The sequence below is a fragment of the Dipodomys spectabilis genome, unplaced genomic scaffold, assembly GCF_019054845.1.
Source record: "Dipodomys spectabilis isolate Male_0828 unplaced genomic scaffold, ASM1905484v1 ptg000309l, whole genome shotgun sequence".
NCBI classification, from domain to species: domain Eukaryota; kingdom Metazoa; phylum Chordata; class Mammalia; order Rodentia; family Heteromyidae; genus Dipodomys; species Dipodomys spectabilis.
In genome coordinates, this window is record NW_024870986.1 from 3,083,685 (window position 1) to 3,103,421 (window position 19,737).

Below are 19,737 nucleotides of genomic sequence, written 5' to 3' on the forward strand. Positions count from 1 at the left end.
TGCTGCCTTTCAGGAAGATCCTGCCAAATTTCCACACAGCCCTTTTGTGTTCTATTCTCTTTGCAGAGTCAGAGCCCTGGGCTTGGCCTTCCCAGTTACTTCCTTGTTTAAATGGCAGCTGGCCTTGAAGGAAGAGGCTGACTTTCTTCCAGTCCTCATTCCACACTATCCCTGAGCATGCATGTAACACATCAGGCTGCTGTCTGGGAAATCTGCTATCTGGAGCACTCTGCGCTGTTATAAAGGGTTGAACAGTTGGTTGTAAGGTCAGTCTGTCACTCTGGTAATTGTTGAGAACTTTCCCACAGTACCTCCTCATTGATCTTCCTGGCAGAAGTAACCACAGAGCCTCTGGAAGGAAGTCTTGACAGGACTTTTGTCCAAAAGAAAATTAGGTTCCTTGTGGATTTGAGAGAAGTTTATCTGAGGGCAACATACCCACTATTTGAACAGTCCTCTTAACTCTTTGATTCCTCCACTGTAGATTAAAAGAGCATTTAGCTGTTATCTGCTAGAATGTAAGTCACAGAACTGCCACCCAGTTCATCCTCAGTGTATCTCTGGAACTGGGCAAGACATCTGATTTTTAAAGGACACATAATGCTTCTAGGGTTTCTGAATTCATGTGGTCAGACAGCTCGCTTCTCAGAAAGCTGCAAACCAAGTAGGAAAGCCAGCCATGTAAAGAAATACCTCGAGGTGAACTTGGTTAACTGGAAATATGTCCTGTACCAGTTAATTGCTCCTAATGATGTTTGAGCTATACAAGCCAGTTGTGTGCATGTCTTTTGTATTTTGCGTATACTTGACCTTCTGCATCTTGTACTTGGATCATAGTCAGAAAGAGAAAGACTTGAATGAGACTTTTGCTTCTCCAACAACCACAATGGCATGGGGAAAGGATGTAGCCTGTTGTAGTTCCTGTGGCCAAGAAGTGCATCGTGGCCTCAGTAGATGAAGATGTCTTGACATAGTGTGTTTTTTAAGTACATAGCACATGGTGTAGCACTTGGAAAAATGGATTTTTGCTGAGTGAGTGTTAAAGTGGGAGGGAGGTGCTTGAGAAGTCACTAGTCCATTATGGAAACAGGCAGCAAAAGGAAAATCACTTACTCGAGTTCTCACAGGAGGAATGCAGACATGAATGCAGTGCTCTTCAAGTCATCTGTGTTCTGCTGCAAAGACTTTCTCTCATGAGTCAAATTTTCATGCCGCAGTTTTGGTAGCCAGTACTTAATTACACCATTTGGTGCTGGAACATCCCCACCCAACACACACACAGACACACAGACACACACACACACACACACACACACACACACACACACACTACCTTTTGTGTGTGTGTATGTGTGTGTATGTGTGAGGGTGTCTGTGTGTGTATGTGCCCAAACGTGTGCCAGTCCTGGAGCTTGTACTCAGGGCTTGGGTGCTGACCCTGAGATGTTTTTGCTCAACGCCAGTGCTGTACAATATGAGCCACATCTCTGTTTCCCAGTGGGTTCCCTCCCACTTTTAGTACTTAATTGGACATCAGAGTTTCATGGTCTTGTTACGTGGGCTGCCTTTGAACCATGCATGATCATTAGATCTTAGCCTCCTGAGAAGCTAGTGATACCTGACTTTTTTACAGATCCATTTTTTAAAATTTTCTTTCCAGCCTTTTTACTTTATATTATTTTCGGTGGTACTGAGGTTTGAATTCAGTGCCATGCATTTGCTCACTTGCTTGCTTGGCCAGGCTCTACCACTTCATCCACACCTCCAGCTTGTAGATTTTCTCCCCCCCACACCTCTCTCTTTCTCTCTGACTGTTTTTTTTTTTGGTCAGTCGTGGGACTTGAACTCTGGCCTTGGGCGCTGTCCCTCAGCTATTCAGCTTAAGGCAAGTGCTCTACCACTTGAGTCACAGTGCTACTTCTGGTTTTCTGGTGGTTTATTGGAGATAAGATTATCATGGACTTTACTGCCCAGGCTGGCTTTGAATGGCAATCCTCAGACCTCAGCCTCCTGAGTAGCTAGGATTACAGGCGTGAGCCACTGGCACCCGGCTTCTGGTTATTTATTTATTTATTGGGGGGTCTGGTCGTGAGGCCTGAACTCTGGGCCTGGGCACTGTCCCTCAGCTCTTCAGCTCAAGGCTAGCGCTCTACCACTTGAGCCACAGCGCCACTGCAGGCTTTTTTCTTTTTTCTTATGTAGTCTGAGGAATTAAACCCAGGGCCTCAGTCATGCAAGGCAAGCGCTCTACCACTGAGCCACCTTCCCAGCCCCTCTGGTTATTTTTATATGTATTTTATTATACAAATATTGTATAGAGAGATTACAGGTACATGAGTAAGGTAATGAGTACATTTCCTATTGAGCATTATTGTTACCTCCTCCTATGTTTATCCCCTACCTTTCTTTCCCTCCCAACCTCCCTCAGCTCCCCCTCCACCTCCCTCAACTCCCCCTCCCAGCGAAGTTGTGTCTTCTACATGTCATTGTTACAGTGGGTCAACCTGTATCCTTATTTAAGCATTTTATTATTTCCTTTCCCTCCCCAAATTACAAAAATGTATTCATGAGATGCAGGGCATTCATGAGATGCAGGGCACTGGAATCAAATACAGTGAAAACAGGGTTGAGAACAAAAAAAAACAACATAGTACATTATAAATACGTTATAAACAATAGCAAGAAAGGAAAAACCACTGTGTCCCTATCTTGGGGTTCCTTTTGCTTAACATCATCTTATATGGTCATATGTACATAGCTTTTGACCTTTCCTGCTTGTCCTAGACATATACTAGTTATTGTAAATAAGGGAAACCATAGGACCTATGTGTCTTTGGGCCTGGCTTACTTCACTTAATAAATTTTTTCCAAGTCTTTCCATTTCCTAACAAATGGGGTGATGTCATTCTTTCTGATGGAGGCATAGAATTCCATTCCCTCTCTCTCTTTCTGCCCCCCCCCTCTATATATATCATATTTTCTTGATCCATTCATCTACTGAGGGGCATCTGGGTTGGTTCCATATTTTAGCTATGTAAATAATGCTGTGATAAACATAGTTGTGCTAGTTTGCTGGTTAATTTTTAAGATGAGGGTTCATGAATGTTTCTGCTCTTGCTAGCCTTTTTTTTTTGTCAGTTGTGGGGCTTGAACTCTGGGCCTGAATGCTGTCCCTCAGCTCTTCAGGTCAAGGCTAGCACTCTAACACTTGAGCTACAGTGCCACTTCCGGTTTTCTGGTGGTTTATTGCAGATAAGTTTCACAGACTTTCCTGCCTGGGCTGGTTTTGAACTGTGATCATCAGATCTCAGCCTCCTGAGTAGCTAGGATTACAGGCGTGGGCCACTGGCGCCCGGCTTCCTTGCTAGCCTTAAACTGTGTCCTCCTGCTCTCAGTCACCTGAGTTGCTAGAATTATAGGCACTTGGCTTATAATTTTTTTTTAAATTTGGTTATATTGAGGATTAAACTTGGGGCTTTGCCCTTGCTAAGTAGGAGCTTAGCACTTACTCCATGCCTCTAGCCTTATTTTGTATTGGTTATTTTCAAGGTAGGGTCTCATTTTATGCCTGCAATGTGATTCTGTTGCTTCCTTTTGTCACTGGGAAAGATAAACATGTGCCATTGTGCTTCTCCCATAGCTGAGATATCAAGCATGCCCCACTGCTTCAAGTCGTTGGTTGATATGAAGCCTCTCAAACTTCTTGTTTTGGTTTTTTGACTAAGGCTGACTCTGATCCTTCACGCTTTACCTCCTCCATAGCTAGGATTACAGGCCTGAATCACCATGCCTGGATTTACTTTTAAAGTAAGGAAAAGTACAATAACCTGAAGCCAGAATAACCTGAAAGGCTTCAATAGGAAAGTAGAGAAAGTAAATCACACGTGCCATGTGGAACTGTCACTGCTATGCATGGAAAGTAGGTCCAGTTCACTATCAGGTGCAAGTAATAAATTGAGCCAGGCAGGCTTAAATGATTAAGAAGACACACTAGCTCTAGTTGGCTTCAGGTATTGTATGATCTGGAGGTTTGTGGGACTGTCAGGGCATGGGCTTTTTCTCTCTGAGTTCTCTTGGTTCTGCCTTTATCTTAGACTGAGCACTCTACTCCTCTCACACCTCCTCACCTTGGTGGTAAAATATGATAATGCTTTCTGACATTATATCCATATGTAGAACCTAGAGGAGAGAATCTGTCTCTGTGGCCTCTGTAGAAAAGATAAGAAATGTCTTTTCCTATTACCTTAGCATGATCTGTTTAAATCTTATTGGTCCACTTTGGATCTGATGTGTTTATTATGATAGGATTCATTCTCAATCACTAGTCAGGAAGATGGGCTGTACTGGGTGACTTATCCTACCTTAGAACTAGGGATGGGATTGGGCCACCCCGGTCATATTGAAAGAGCATTTACACAGATAGGCTGGCTACTCCTGGTTGTGGGGGTGGGAAAGATAGTTGAGAAGAGGCTTACAGATGTCCATGCCAGATCCCTGCTGATATCGAGGAGAGTAGACTTGACCCTCAACAGGCCACCCGTTTGCCACTCTAGCCCTGTCCTTGTGGAGCACTGAACCTGCATCCTGTAGATCAGCACTCTCTGACACCCCTGGGCTGAGATGCTAATGGCAGGGGCCTCAGTTTCTCACTGCGGAGAGCTTGGGTGTTAGGTTTGCCAGCCTTATTCACTCAAGATGAGTAGTTGAAAGCTGTCTTCATTGTGAATTATCTTGTCAGTTCTGTGGCTGCCTTCCTCTCTCTGCTCTGAGAGTTGCCCCTCTCTCATTTGCATGCAAAGTCAGCTCACTGAAAATCTCTTGAGCTGAAAAAGAGCTTCTGTCTCTTCAACTTCCAACATCCCCTCCCTCCTCCGTCCCCCCGCTGGAGGAGGCGGAATGTTCATACTTTGAAAGCTAGAGGAAGCTAAACAATTCTGCTTGCTGTGGGTGGGTGGGTGTGTATTTATGAATGTGTAGCTGTTTCTCCATGTGGCTCTCTTTCTCACTCTTTGATCTTTCCATGCTTCCTGTTTGCTGCCCTCTGCTGAATAGAGATAGGAGAAGGAAGGGCCAAACAAAAAGCAGCCCCAGTTTTACTTCTTTTTCTTGGGTTTTTGAGAAGTTGAAGCTGTGAATGCAGAATTTTCCTCAGCTTTCTTAGATGATGGAAGACACAACATAAAATACTACTAGTAAGAATCGTAATGAGGAGGATATATAATATATAAGTCTATTCATTTAGCTGCCATTCGTTTAGCCCATCACTTCTTTTTCTGTTTTGATTTTTGGTCAGTGGTGGAGCTTGAATTCTGGGCATGGGCGCTGTCCCTCAGCTCTTCAGCTCAAGTCTATTGCTCTACCAATTGACCCACAGCCCACTTTCTGTTTTCTGGTGGTTAATTGGAGATAAGAGTATCACAGACTTTCCTGCCCATGCTGGCTTTGAACCATGATCCTCAGATATCAGCCTCCTGAGTAGCTAGGATTACTGGCATGAGCCACTGGTGCCTGGCTTGTTTGGTTGCTGTGTTTGACTGATTTCAGGAGGCCAGACATTTAACCTCCCTGGAACATCTGTTTCCTGGCCTGTAAAGTAGAGCTTTACCTGTCTCCCATACTAGCAGAGTACAGCTAAAATTGGGCTTGTCAGAGCCAGAAGCTAGTGACTCATGCCTGTAATCCTAGTTACTCAGGAGGCTGAGATCTGAGGATCATGGTTCAAAATCTGGGAGACTCTTATCTCCAATGAATCAACAAAAAAAGCCAGATGTGGAGCTGTGGCTTAAGTAATAGAGCACTATCCTCGATCACAAAAGCTTAGGGCCAGTGCCCAGGCAGGCCCTTGTGTTTAAGCCCGAGGACTATCATAGGAAGAAAGGATAGGGTGGGGCTTTTTCGTTTTTTGACCCATACCTCTTCCTGGCCTTCCTTGGGGCAGCTGTCAGGTGCTGTGGCAAGAGGGTGAGTCATCTTTTCATGTGGGGTGGGCTGTGGGAAGAGGGTCTTCTAGAGGCATCGTTGCATGGGTCTGGGTGCTCCTGCCTTTTTCTCCCTCCTCCATGCCGTCTCCTCCCTCTGCTCTCTGCTTTCCCCTGGCAATTGGCAAGACAGCTGACTGCTCCTGCCACCAAGGCCCTGCCAGGGAACAATGGGCCACATTAAGAAGGGCTGCCAGGTGCCATGCCAGAGGTGTTAAAGGGACATTTGATGACTTAACCTGAATCATCAGGTTTAGTACTCTTTCCCTCTGCAGCAGGTAAAGGGCAGGATAGCCCAGGTATGGATTCCTTCCCCCTGGGCTTGTGGGGTTCTCTTTGTGGTGTTACTGTGCTTCTTTTACCCCAATCCTACTTTCAACCCTCTCCTCTTTCTGTGTGTATTTGTGTCATTCCTCCCCCCTCATTCCCAGTTGATGTTAGGCTGTGTGTGTGTGTGTGTGTGTGTGTGTGTGTGTGTGTAGTGGCTATAAGACACCATTTTGGAACCCACAATTTCTTCGCTCCATGTCCTGTCCCTCCTTCTCCCTTCCAACCTCCTCCAGCTCCTCTCTGTGCCAGTCCTGGGATTGAATTCAGGGCCTGGGCACTGTCCCTGAGTTTCTTTTTGTTCAAGGCTAGTACTCTTCCACTCGAGCCACAGCATCACTTCTGACTATTTCTGTTTATGTGGTACTGAAGAATCAAACCCAGGGCTTCATGTATGCTAGGCAAGCACTCTACCACTAAGCCACATTCCCAGCCCTGTCCTATCTCTCTTAATCTCTATCTCTCTTAACTTTTTTCCCTGTCAGATGGACAGCCATCTTTGACTTGAATACACCCCAGTGTTGGGGATCTCACTCAGTAAATCTCAGCAAGGCTTAGGTAATCTGCTGTGGCCCATAGTGATTTAGAGGTTTTCATAATTTTTGTCTCCTTTATCTTTCCTGGCAGGTAGAATTCATCTCTGTCTTTTGGAAATGCTTATAGAATATAATTTGTACACGCATAGTGGCATGGATGTTATGGTGTGCTTGTCATTTTCCTAAGGCCTTCCCAGGAGTGAAGTAATGCTGAAGGAGTCTTCTCAGCAGGACAGCCTCTTTGGTGAGCCTTTGGCTGGGGAGAGAGGATCCCCAAGATTTACCCTCTGAACCTTACACTTCTTTTGTCTCTGGAAGCTCCAGTTCCAAATTTAACCAGTATGTTTTCTGTGATCATTTAGTCCAGAGCCTAATTTAGGTTTTGTGTATAATACAGTCTCCAGTATAGCCACTCGCTTCTGCCACTGTAGTATGTATTGCTGCACATAGTACATTCATCACCTGAATATGCTGTGTTTCAATAAAGCTTTATTTGCGAACTCCTCTTCTGATTTCTTCCTGGTAGAAGTCCTGCATTGAGAGGTGGGGGTCATCCTGAAATGTTTGACTCTGGGTAGACCCTTGAATTGGCAGAGCCTCTGTGTCCTTATCTGTATTTTGTGTGAGTTGGGAGAGTGAGTTCAGCCCTGGGATCTTAGTTAAGATCTGAGTTCCCTACTGAGTTTGGCCCAAACCTTGATTCTGACTCCATCCATTTCTCTCCTCCTACCCTGTCTAGCTTTCCTGGATTCCAGCTCAAGGCTCCCAGCTCTTCTCACCACCTCTGCTGGAATCTCAGTCCATTCTTAATACCCAGCCAGAGAATGCATTTATGAGTAAAATCAGAGGCTCCTTTCTCTTTTCTAAAATTCATTAGTGCCTTGCAGCTACTGCTCAAGTCCAAGCTCCTGCCTTGTCTGGCTCCTGTGTATCCCTCCAGCCTCATTTTGTGTGTGTTGGTTGTGTTCACTATCGCACTCCAGCCTGTTGGCTGTCTTACACAGGAGGCTCACTTCCTCCCTTAGGTCTTTACTCATAGAATGAAATAATGCTCTTCCTAACAACTTTGACTTGATTCTTTTCACCTTTGAGGTCTCAGCTCTAGTGTCATCTCAGACAGCCTTTTTTGTTGTTATTGTTTTTTGTGTGTGTGCTCATCCTGGGTCCTGCACTCAGAGCCTGGGTGCTGACCCTGAACATTTTTGCTCAAGGCTGGTACTCTTCCACTTGAGCTACAGATCCCTTGCTGGCTTTCTTGGTGGTTAATTGAAGATAAGAGTCTCATGGACATTTCCTACGAGGGTTGGCATCGAATCATGGTCCCTTATATAGCAGCCTCCTGAGTAACTTGGATTACAGAAATGAACCATAGACATCTGGTTTGATAAGCATCTGTTAGAGCTGACATTTGGAAATTCCTTTATCACTCTGCAACATACCTGTGAATGATACACTGACTAGAATCACCTTCCTTGTTGGTTTACATGTTTGTTTTTCTGCTTCAGTAGGTTGTAAGCACTGTAAGATTCAGGACCTCATCTGTCTTATGTACTGCTTCTTCCATAGTAAAGACAAGCATATAGTAGCACTCAATATCTTGACTGACTGCTGTGTTCATGCTGAGATTCCATGTGTGTGTGTGCGTGTGTGTGTGTGTGTGTGTGTGTGTGTGTGTTTCTTAATATTGGGGGTTGAACTCAGGGCTTAGGCACTGTCCCTAAGCAGTTCTTTCTTTTATTTATTGTAAGTCGTGGAGCTGGAACTCTGGGCCGGAGCACTGTCCCTCAGCTCTTCAGCTCAAGGTAATTGCTCTACCACTTGAGCCACAGAACCACTTCCAGTTTTCTGGTGATTAATTGAAGATGAGAGTCTTGCAGAATTTCCTTCCCATGCTGGCTTTGAACTGTGATCCTCAAATCTTACCCTCCTGCGTAGCTAGGATTACAGGCATGAGGCACCGGCTCCCATCTGCCTTTAGCATTTTTTGCTCAAGGTTGTGAATCTGCCATTTGAGCCATACTCTACTTTTGGCTTTAAGGTGTTTAATTGGAGGTAAGAGTTTTGTGGCTTTGTCTTCCCTATCTGGTTTCGAATCTCAATCCTTAGATCTCAGCATCTTGACTAACTAGGGTTATAGGGTTGAGCCATGGATGCCTGGCCATCCAGGACTCTTGTCTGCTGCTGTTCCCTGGTATGTCATTTGGAAGTTATTCTGCTCTTGGTGCTAGGTGACACTACACATTTTCCCTCAAGAGGCTGCATTCTTGTGCTCTCATCTCCTCTGGTGAGATCAGAGGCCTCAGAAGGATGAGCTTTCTGGAGGAGCAGCTAGTTCTTAGCCTGAACTTTGATTGGAGATTTCCTCTTAAAATTGTCCATTAGCATCAATCTGTTCATCCCTTTGGCCTACATGGCTTTGTGGGTGGTGTCTCCAAGTGAGGATCTGTCTAGTTCTCTCCCTTCAGATGTCTTTTAAAACCAGTTTTTATTACTATAATAAAGATGATGTATAGAGGGCTACAGTTACATAATTCAGATGGTATTTTAAAGCACAAAAGAGTCTCTTTGGGGTTAGATTTTGTTCTGGAAATGTGGAGCTCTGTTTACTGTGTTGGGGGGAACATGTTTGCTGCAGCTGGTGTGAATGTCCTGTGGGTCCAGAGATAGGTCTTAAGCAGAAAGGCTGCAGTCCAGTGACTCCGTCTTTTCTTAGGCCCACAGCTCCCAAGAAGGGGATAAAAGGATTCACAGATGGAATTGTTTCTTCAAATAAAGTCTGTGAAGCTAGGCATCAGTGGCCCACACCTGTAATCCTAGTTATTCAGGAGGCTGAGATCTGAGGATCATAGTTCAAATCCTACTCAAGCAACAATGTCCAATTAGTGTCTAGTTAACCACCAAAAAGTCAGAAGCAGAGGTCTGGCTCAAGTGGTAGAGAACAAGCCTTAAGTGAAAAAGCTAAGGGACAGCTCCCAGGCCCAGAAGTCAAGCCCCAGTACCAGCACAACACACACACACACACACACACACACACACAGAGAGAGAGAGAAAGAGAGAGAGAGAGAGAGAGAGAGAGTAACAATAACAAACTTGTTTAAATACTAAGCCTCATTCCTCATAATATGGCCTTAGTTGGAAATAGGGTTATTGTAGTTACATGGTTAAGGGGGTGTTCCTGCTGGAATAGAGTGGGGCCTTAATCCTATTTTGCTGGAAAGACTAGCCCTGCAAAGACAGAGGCAGAGATTGTTGTTATGCTACCTTCAGCCATAGCACACCAAGGGACCCAGAGCCAAGGATAACTGTCTTAATCTCTTCTAGATCCTTCTGTTCCTTTTTTAATTCTTAGAAAAGATCCTCCCTTCCGCAGAGGATTAATGAACCCCACTGCCCATACATGTTCTTTAACTAAAGCCACTCTCCTGATTAATAGAGCTCCACCAGAAGCATTGAATACCTGTGCGTGAATACATGGCCCTTGTTCTTTGTTACTTGACTGCAATATCTCTCAGTTTGATCTGAGTTCCAGCAACATTGACACAAACAATTTTGTTCTGGATCCAAACTAAATACTGTGTGGTAGGTACAAAAAACTGCTCCCAGGGCTGGGAAGATGGATTAGTGATAGAGTGCTTGCTTAGCACGCATTAAGCCCTGGGTTCCTCAGTACACATAAACACAAAAAGCCAGAAGTGGTGCTGTGACTCATATGGTAGGGTGCTAGCCTTAAGCAAAAGAAGCTCAGGGACAGCACCAAGGCCAAGTTCAAGTTCCTTCCCCTTTACCTCCCCTCCCCTTCTTTCCCTTCCACTGCTCTTCTCACCTTTCCTAACAAATTCTAGAATCTGGTGACTTATAGTACAGACACCTCGTAGTTTCTATGGTTCCGGGATTTGCACCGTGTTGTATGAAGTGGTCTGGGTCATGTGAAATTATAGTCATGATGTCTAGCTCTTCATCCTTCTAGTGTCTCAAATGGAGCTGGGTGGTCTGCTTACAATATTGTGTTGTAGCTTGATTTCCCTATAGCAAGTTATTCAGAAGGAGGAAGAGATCAAGCTGACAGCTCCATTCCTTCTTTGACTTAAATGTAGTCTGAACATGTCCATAATACTTGACACTCTCTTCTCTTAGTTAGAAATATACCTGAAATGCTGCCTCTGTGCAGAAAGAGCACCAGACTCCACCTTTTCAGGGGAGGAGTGTGACAGAATTGGAGGCCATTTGAGAGACTGTTGTGTGCTTGACATCATGAATGGTACAAGGGATCCAAGGTGCAGCCCCTGATCTACACTCTAGAAGTTTACATCTGCCAGAAAAGTTACGCTCTGCTCTATAACTGATGATGAGAAGGGAGACAGACTTCTTAGAGAGTTCTGAGAAAGTGAAAATCAGAATGCATGGTAGAAGAGGGAGACTCTAGGGAGGAGGTGGCTCCTGCCTTCATATATTTGCAGCTTTTCCCTCTTTTCTTTTATTTATTTTTTGTCAGTTGTGCAGCTTGAACTCTGGACCTGGGCACTGTCCCTATGCTCTTCAGCTCAAGGCAAACACTCTGCCACTTGAGCCACAGCACCACTTCCCATTTTCTAGTGGTTTATTGGAGATAAGGGCCAGCTGGCTTTGAACCATGATCCTCAGATCTCAGCCTTCTGACTAGCTAGAATTACAGGTGTGAACCACTGGCGCCAGGCTTACCACTGCTTTTTTGTTCATCCTTTGTCCCTCTATTTCTGTGCATTTGTTTTATTTTTATGCTGAAGAAAAATAGGAAGCTACTATCTATCCTACTCATGAGGTTATTTGACTATCGTACCTAATTTGGTTATTGCAAATGAGTATTGTGGGCTTTAGACAGTGGTCAAATGCAAATAAGATTGATTCATTGGTTGTTTGATGAATCTAGTCATTCATCCATTCATTCAGTACATTTATTGTTGTACCAGCTATATAACCATCAAGATATGTGCCTTACATTCTTGTAGAAGAGACCTCTAGGTGGTAAACAAGCAAATTAATAAATATGACAGTGACAGTGGGTATTAGAACTATCGTTTTTTTTTTTTGTTGTTGTTGTTGTTTTGTGCCAGTACTGGGGTGTAACCACAGAGCCAGAACATTTTCCTTTAGTTGTTGTGTTTAAGGTTGATGCTCTACCATTTGAGCCCCATCTTATTTCTGGCTTTTGGTGGTTAATTGGGGGTAAGGCCTCACAGACTTCTCAGGTTGTTTCTTTTTTTTCGTTTTTTTTTCTTTTTGTATGTCATGGGCGTTGAACTCTGGGCCTAAGTGCTGTCCCTCTGTTCTTCAGCTCAAGGCTAGCTCTCAGCCTCCTCAGATCTCAGCCTCCTGAGTAGCTAGGATTCCAGGTATGAACCACTGGCACCCAAAAATTAAGAATAATGTTAAGAAACTAACCAGACTGGTACTTCAGAGTAAGGTGGTCTCTGAAAAGCACATAGGATGCAGATAAACCTTTTTTCCTTCCAAAGGTTTAAGTCTGCTGAGATCAACGAACTGGAGACAAAGATACACTCATCCTATTTTGTTGTTGGAGATGATCAATCCACAATCCAGTGAGATTTAAAAACAAAAAACACTTAACTTATGCTCTGCACCATGGAGTGGGGGAGTATAGGTAATTTAGAGGGATGGTAAATGATTTTTAGGTAAAAGAACAGTATTTGCCCTTTGCCAGAGAACCACACAGACAGCCATGTACAGAGAATAAAGGAAGGTTTATTGCTGGGAGAGGGGATGGCAAGACCCCTTCTCACAGGGGAGAAGTGAGAAGAATCACTAGGTATTGTCTGAGGTGACCTGTATAACCTCAGAGTTTTAAGAGGTGATACAAGTGGCTAGGAGGTGGAGACCTGGTGTGGACATGAGAGCCAGGGGCTTCATCATGGCAGACTAGGCTGCTGTCCAAATAGTAGGTAAGAGGCCCTGCATCTGCCCAGACCTGAAGGTCACACTGAGGGGCTCTTTTTGCCTTATATGGTGGTAGCTGCCCCAGAGAAGTGCCATCTCAAGTTTGTAAAGGGGGGTGGAGGCTGATTATTTACTGTCTTTTTAAATGGGCCTAGTGTTGCCTAGGAAGGGAGCATGCTAAGCTGTGGAGAGGGGAAGGAGTGTACTAAACTGAGAAGGGAGTTCATTTCACTAACATAGGGAGTCTGGGACAAGGTTGCCCTAGTCTGTGGGGGAGGTGGTGACAGGCTCTGAGAAGATGAAGACAGAATTTTCCTAGCTTTCTTACCTGGTAGTTAAATCTCAAGGAGACCTTGGAGCTGCTGTAGAAGAATAGATAAAAGCTGGACACTGGTAGCTCATGCCTATAATCTTAGCTAATGTGGAGGCTGAGATCTGAGGATCACAGTGTGAAAGCAGCTCAGGCAGAAAAATCTGTGAGACTTTTCTCTCTATTTAAAAGCCAGAAGGGGAGGTGTGGTGCAAGTGCTAGAACAGCAGACTTAAGGAAAAATGCCAAGTGAGAGCATAAGGCCCTAAGTCCAAGCCCCAGTACCAGTATTAATTTTTAAAAAAGATGTGAATAGACTCCCATCTTGAAATAAAACATGAATAACAGTATTGGAAGTATGGTTCAAGTGGTAGAGTAACAATCTTTGGTAGAGTACCAGCCTAGCAAGCACAGGCCCTTCACAGTTGAAACCCTAGTAGGTACTATCCAACCATTCTTTCAAACTTCTTTAGAATGCAGAATGGAGAATAATTGTAGAGTGTTTAATGTGGGGGAATCATTCATTACCCTCCTTTCATGTCAGCCCTGACCCCTTCCCTCCTTCCCTTATTTCCTCCTTCCATCCTTCCCTCTTTCCCTTCCCTTCCCTCCTTCCCTCTTTCCCTTCCCTTCCCTCCATACCATCCTTCCTCTTTGTCTCCTTTTTTGGTGGTACTAGCATTTGAAATCAGAGCCCGCTGCTTACTATTCAGTTGCTCTATTAATTGAACCATGCCCCAGCCCACTTATTTAGCCTTTCTGAGCCTCACTGCCCTTATTTGGAAAACGAGGACAATTATCTCTGAGTTCTATTATTTGGAGTATTTTCAGGAAAATTTTATAAGAATAGTTGAAATAATAGATATGAAAACACCTAAATGAAAAGAGTATTATTGATTAGAAGGAGTACATCTTTTTTTTTTTAATACATTTTTATTGTAAAAATACTGTACAGCGGGGTTATAGTTACATGAGTAAGGTAATGAGTACATTTCTTATCAAGCATTGCTGCTTCCTCCTTTGTTTGTCCTCTACCATCCCTTCCTTCCCACCTCCACAACTACACTCCACATCCTCCACACCCCCACCCCCGCCTAATTGTAAAATTCATTTTTCAACATAGTGTCTTTGTACATCTCATTGTTACAATGGGTCAACCTATATCCCTCTTTAAGCATTTTGTTTTTTCCCTTTCCCTCCCCAAATTAGAAAAATGTATATACAAGATGCAGGGTATCGACATCAAATACAATGAAAATAGGGATTATACCTTGGGGGAGGAGCATACAAAGAAACAAAAAAAAAAACACATGGTACATTATAAATACATTAGCAAGAAAGAAAAAAACACTTTTGTCCCTATCTTGGGGTTCATTTCCCTTAACATCATCTTATCTGGTCATAGTACATAGCTTTTGACCTTTTCTGCTTGTCCCTGACATACACTAGTTATTGCAAATAAGGGAAACCAGGAGACCTATGTTTCTTTGGGCCTGGTGAGAAGGAGCATATCTTGACTCCAGATTTATCTTTTCTGTCCTGCGCTTTTTTTTTTTTTTTTTTAACTTTTTTTGTCTTTGATAATTGGATGCTCTCAGATGAGATCTCCTGGTGTTAGGTTAAATCCATTTTGCCTTTCATGTGGGTGGGCAGGTGGGCGGCCTGTTCTAGGATTTGTCCTAGTTTAGCAGCAGTGGTGTTCCAAGGAAATGAATAAGAAATGAATTTAGGCTGCTCCTGCAAGAGTCTGTGTTACAAGAAGCTCAGCCAAAAGGAGATGGTGTCTGCTATCTCTGTTTGCTGGCTTCTTAGAGACAGTGTGTGGCACCAAAGCTCTGGTGCTGGGTTATCCTGCAGGTCACTAGTGGCACTGAGAGCACATTGTAGTTCTTTTCTCATTGATTGGTTGGTATACTGGTACTGGGGCTTGAACTCAGGGCTTCCCACTTAGCTTTATGCACATTACTGGTGCTCTCCTACTGGAGCCACACTTCTACTTCCCAGAGATTTGGCTTTTTCAGAATGCCACCCCAATCAGTCTTTGTACCCCAGCCCTTATTTACCTCTGGCATTGTGTAGCAGTCATTCATCAATTTGTGACTGGTCAAGTGCCTGCCGCGTTTCTGAAAAGGACAATCAAGATGTCAGGGTGTTCCCCCATCTCTGCCCTCAGGGCTAGGCAGCAAGGCTGGGCTGTTACAGTGGAGCAGAATGGCAAGACCTGATGGAAATACCCCCAGGACACATTGGGGAGAATACAATGGAAGCTCCTAGCTAGCTGGAGCTAAGCTGATTTAAGTTTGATTTCTGTCTTCAGCGCTGGAGAAAGCAAGTATAAACAAATATCTGGAGGAGCAGTAGTGCTTGAGGCATTGGTGGGAAAGAGGTTGCAGGCAGAGTAGCTCCTCTCACCCAGGATTGGCCTATCTGGCCCTGCTGGCCAGCTCCTAGGTTTTGAGCAGTGAAGGTAGCACTTGATAAGGTGCAGGGCCTTTCAAACAGAAGTTGAAGACTTTGGATTTTCCCTGCAGAGGTAGTGAAGCAGGAGGTGACACGATTCTGTGTTCTGCCAGGGTGGCAGCTGCAGCTGCTCTGTGGAAACAAGCCCAGAGGGGGCAGGGTGCCAGGTAGGCAGCCAGCTGTGAAGCAGGAAGGCTCTATGGGGAAGAACGAGATGCCTGTTCAAGAGATACTGGAACTCAAACTCATGTCTCATATCCACACTAGCCCCTTCCATATCCAGGACAGTTCCTGTGTCCTGGATTCCTCCTCCCTCCCTCCCTCTCTCCCTTCTTCCTTCCTTCCTACTTTCCTTCCTTCTTTCCTTCCTTCCTTCCTTCCTTCCTTCCTTCCTTCCTTCCTTCCTTCCTTCCTTCCTTCCTTCCTTCCTTCCTTCCTTTCTACCTTCCCTCCTCTTCCCTCATTCCCTTTCCCCCTTTCCCCTTCCCCTTTCTTCCTTCCTTTTTTTTCCCCTTCTGATGTTGAGCCTGGAACTCCAGGCATCACTTGTCAACACAGCTTTTTTCTCAAGGCTGATGTTCTCCCCCTTGAGCCACACCTCCACTTCCAGCTTTTTTTTTCTGGTTCATTGGAGATAAGAGGCTCGTGGACTTTTCTGAACAGACTGCCTTTAAACCATGATTGTCAGCCTTCAGCATCCTGAGTAGCTTGGATGACAGGTGTGAGCCACCAGTAATGGTCTAGCACTACTTTCTTTACCAGTTCAGTCTAATCCATGTCTTTTGACATTCTGAGCTTGGGTGGTGGCCAGTGTCAGATTCACCATAGGTCTGAGCCAGTTCCCTTCCACTTTGAGGATCTCTTAACAGTTGGCCATCTGATACACTGGTGGATCCTCTTCTTTGGTGGTGCAGGGGCCACAGGCATATTTATGATCTTTGCAATGGGAGAGTCCAGACGGGGTGACATGTTATCACTTACTGATGTATTCTAAGAGTGCCTTAATTTCATAATTTTTAAGGAGCTTCTCCCTGCCCTCCAGCACCTCAACAATGGATCCCACAAAACTGGCTCCAGCCTCAGTGATGGCTGTGATTCTTCTTGCCTGGTGCCTTCGTGATCTACAGAGGGGTCAGGAGCCAGCAGCTGAAGAGCAGTCTGCATCTTTGAAATGAAGTGATATTGAGATTATTCCTCAAACTTTCTCTGTACCTAAGTGTGTAACTTCTAGCATGCATTTCAGTGCACAATTTTGTTTTTTGGTCATGGGTCCTGAACTCTGGGCCTGGGCTCTATCCCTCTGCCTCTTTTTTATGTTTTTTTTATTGTGAAAATTCTATACAGAGGGGTTACAATTACATGAGCAAGGTAATAAGTACATTTCATATCAAGCATTGTTGCCTCCTCCTTTGTTTTTCCCCTTTAATCCCTGCCTTCCCTTAACCATATCCCTCAGCTCTTCATCTCAAGGCTAGTGATCCACCATTTAAGCCACAGTGCCTACAGTTCCGGCTTTTTCTCATATGTGGAGCTGAGGAATCAAGCCCAGGGCCTTATGCATGCAAGGCAAGCATTCTACCACTAAGCCACCTTCCCATCCCCTCAGAGTACATCTTAAAATGCTACTTGTAGTACTTATTTTGAGGCACAAAAATGGTGTTTACTCTGAATTCTAAGATTCCTACAGAGTTAACTCATTTATGCCCCACAAATAGAAATTATTACCTCAACTAAGGAAATGACTAGTAGTATTAGCCAATAGATGAATTCAGGCCCACTGACTTGAGCATCAGAAGCAAGGCTTATAATTAGGCTGGGTGCTAGTCACTCATGCCTGTAATCCGAGCTACTCAGGAGGCTGAGATCTGATGGCCTTTTAAAGCCACCCCAGACAGGAGAGGCCGTGAGACTCCTATCTCCAGTAAGCCAATGGAAAACCAGAAGTAGCACTGTAGCTCAAATGGTACAGTGCTTGCCTTGAGCTGAAGAGCTGAGGGACAGTGCCAAGGCCCAGAGTTCAAGCCTCACAACCAACAACAGCAACAACAAAACACTGTAAGTGGTGCTATGGTTCAATGGTAGGGTGGTAGCCTAGAGCAAAAAAGATCTAGGGCAGTGCTCAGGCCCTGAGTTCAATTTCTAGGGATGACACATGAAAAGGCTTATTCTTAGTTTAACCTTCTCCTTTTGCTATCTGGAAAGTATTAATATTTGAACAAAAGGTGCTGTGTTGTCACTTTGCACTGGGCCCCTCTACTCTGTAGCTACTCCTGAGGAAGGTCCATGTGCCTCATCCCTGCTATATTATGTGCTTGCTGTATCATGCCATCTGGGTATGTTTGGGGGAGTGTCTGCTGGTCCTGGAAGTAGTGAGCTCCCCATCCTTCGAAGAATTCAAAGTTGAAACTGGAGGAAGTTGGAGTGCCAGATGGGAGAAGTTAGAGTAGGCAGTCTTTAGGATATGAGTTCCTATGAGCCCTAATTCTAGGATTCTGTAACGTATCCTTCCACAATGTTGCTGAATGTCAGAAAATAGAGGAGATGGGGGAATAAGGGAAATGGTCTAGTGTGTAGGATTCTGAAAGTATGAGGAACTTGGAGTTATTTCCTTAGATTGTTGGCAGTACTGGGCTGCTGACCCTCTGCTTTCCCCAATGTTATCTGTAAGGGAGGAGTTGTTTTCCTAATGCTGGAAGTTCTCCTCTGGGTCAAAGGTCACAGTAGTGTTATAGTGAGCCTAGAAGTGCTAGTGTCCTCCTTCTGAGACCTAGCAATTACTTCCCAGCACCTTTGTTTGCGGAAGAGATGTGTGTGTATTTGCATGTGAATACAGTGGTGAACAGGATGGACTGGAAAGCAGGAAGAGAAAATGACACTCCAGACTTCCTGCCATGTATATAACATTCCTTCTCAGTGTTGGAACTTTAGGCAATTATTTTCATCTCTTTTCACCTCTTTTCTGCCCCTGTAAAGGGGACTTGAGAGAATGAATTTTAGCAAGTTGACTCAGACAATTTTTAGGGATTCTCATTAATAACAAAATTTATACAGCATTTTGAGGTTTTCAAAGAACTTTTCACATAAGGGATCTCACCAAAGTTGTCTTAACAACCAGAAGGTGGTATTTGAGACATTTAAATGATAAAGGAATGAAGTTCAGAAAGATGGTTTATGGCAAAGCTAGGCCTCTGTGTCCACAGTTTCATATAGGGATCTTGATTATTTTCTAAATGTTTATCCTTTTGTTCATTGAGGTAATAATGACAAGTTCCCATAGTCCTTAGGCTTCTCCTGTGCACAAGGATTGTTTTACTGAGACAGGATCCATCTATCTAGCCCATGTTTGCTTCATACTCTTAGTATTCTTCTTGCCTCTGCTTCCTGAGTGCCACAATACATGGCCATAGGGATGGTTTTATTGAGGTCCTCCATCTTTCTTTAGTCCGCTTTGACTGGGAGTGTAGCAGGGTGAGAGCCAAGCCCTGAGTTCTAAAGTTAGCTTGTATTCACATCTCCTAGTTTGTCCTACTATAGCTGAGTGGCCTGGGACCTGAATGTTTTAATGTGTACAAGAATGGTAAACTTACCTTTTTTCATGCAGGGCTGGTGCTCTACCACTAAAGCTGCACCTCCACTTTCTACATTTCGTTCTAGTTAGACATAAGAGTCTCATAGATTTTCCTACCTGGGTTGGCTATAAACTGTAATTCTCAGATCTTAGTCTCCTGAGTAGCTAGGATTATAGGTATGAACCGCTACCATCTGGCCATTAAGCATATATACATACATACATAAATATATATATATTTGGTAGTGGTGGTGGTGGTGGTGGTCGTGGGGCTTGAACTCTGGGCCAGGTCACTATCCCTCAAATCTTCCTTTGAAGACGAGTGTTCTAAGGCTTGAGCCACAGTACCACTTCTGGTTTTCTAGTGGTTTATTGGAGATAAGTATCTCATGGACTTTCCTGCCTGGGCTGGCTTTGAACCATGATTCTCAGATCTCAGCCTCCTAAGTAGCTAGGATTGCAGGTATGAGCTACTGGCGCCTGGCTAATTAAGCATATTTTTGACTTGTTTGTATGCTTGAATTGTAGGCTTCTTTTAAGTAATTTTCAAGGTTCTACCTGAAATCTCAGGGAACCCCTGTGAACCTACTTAAAAGAAGATCTCATCAATTAAAAAGAAAGAAAAAG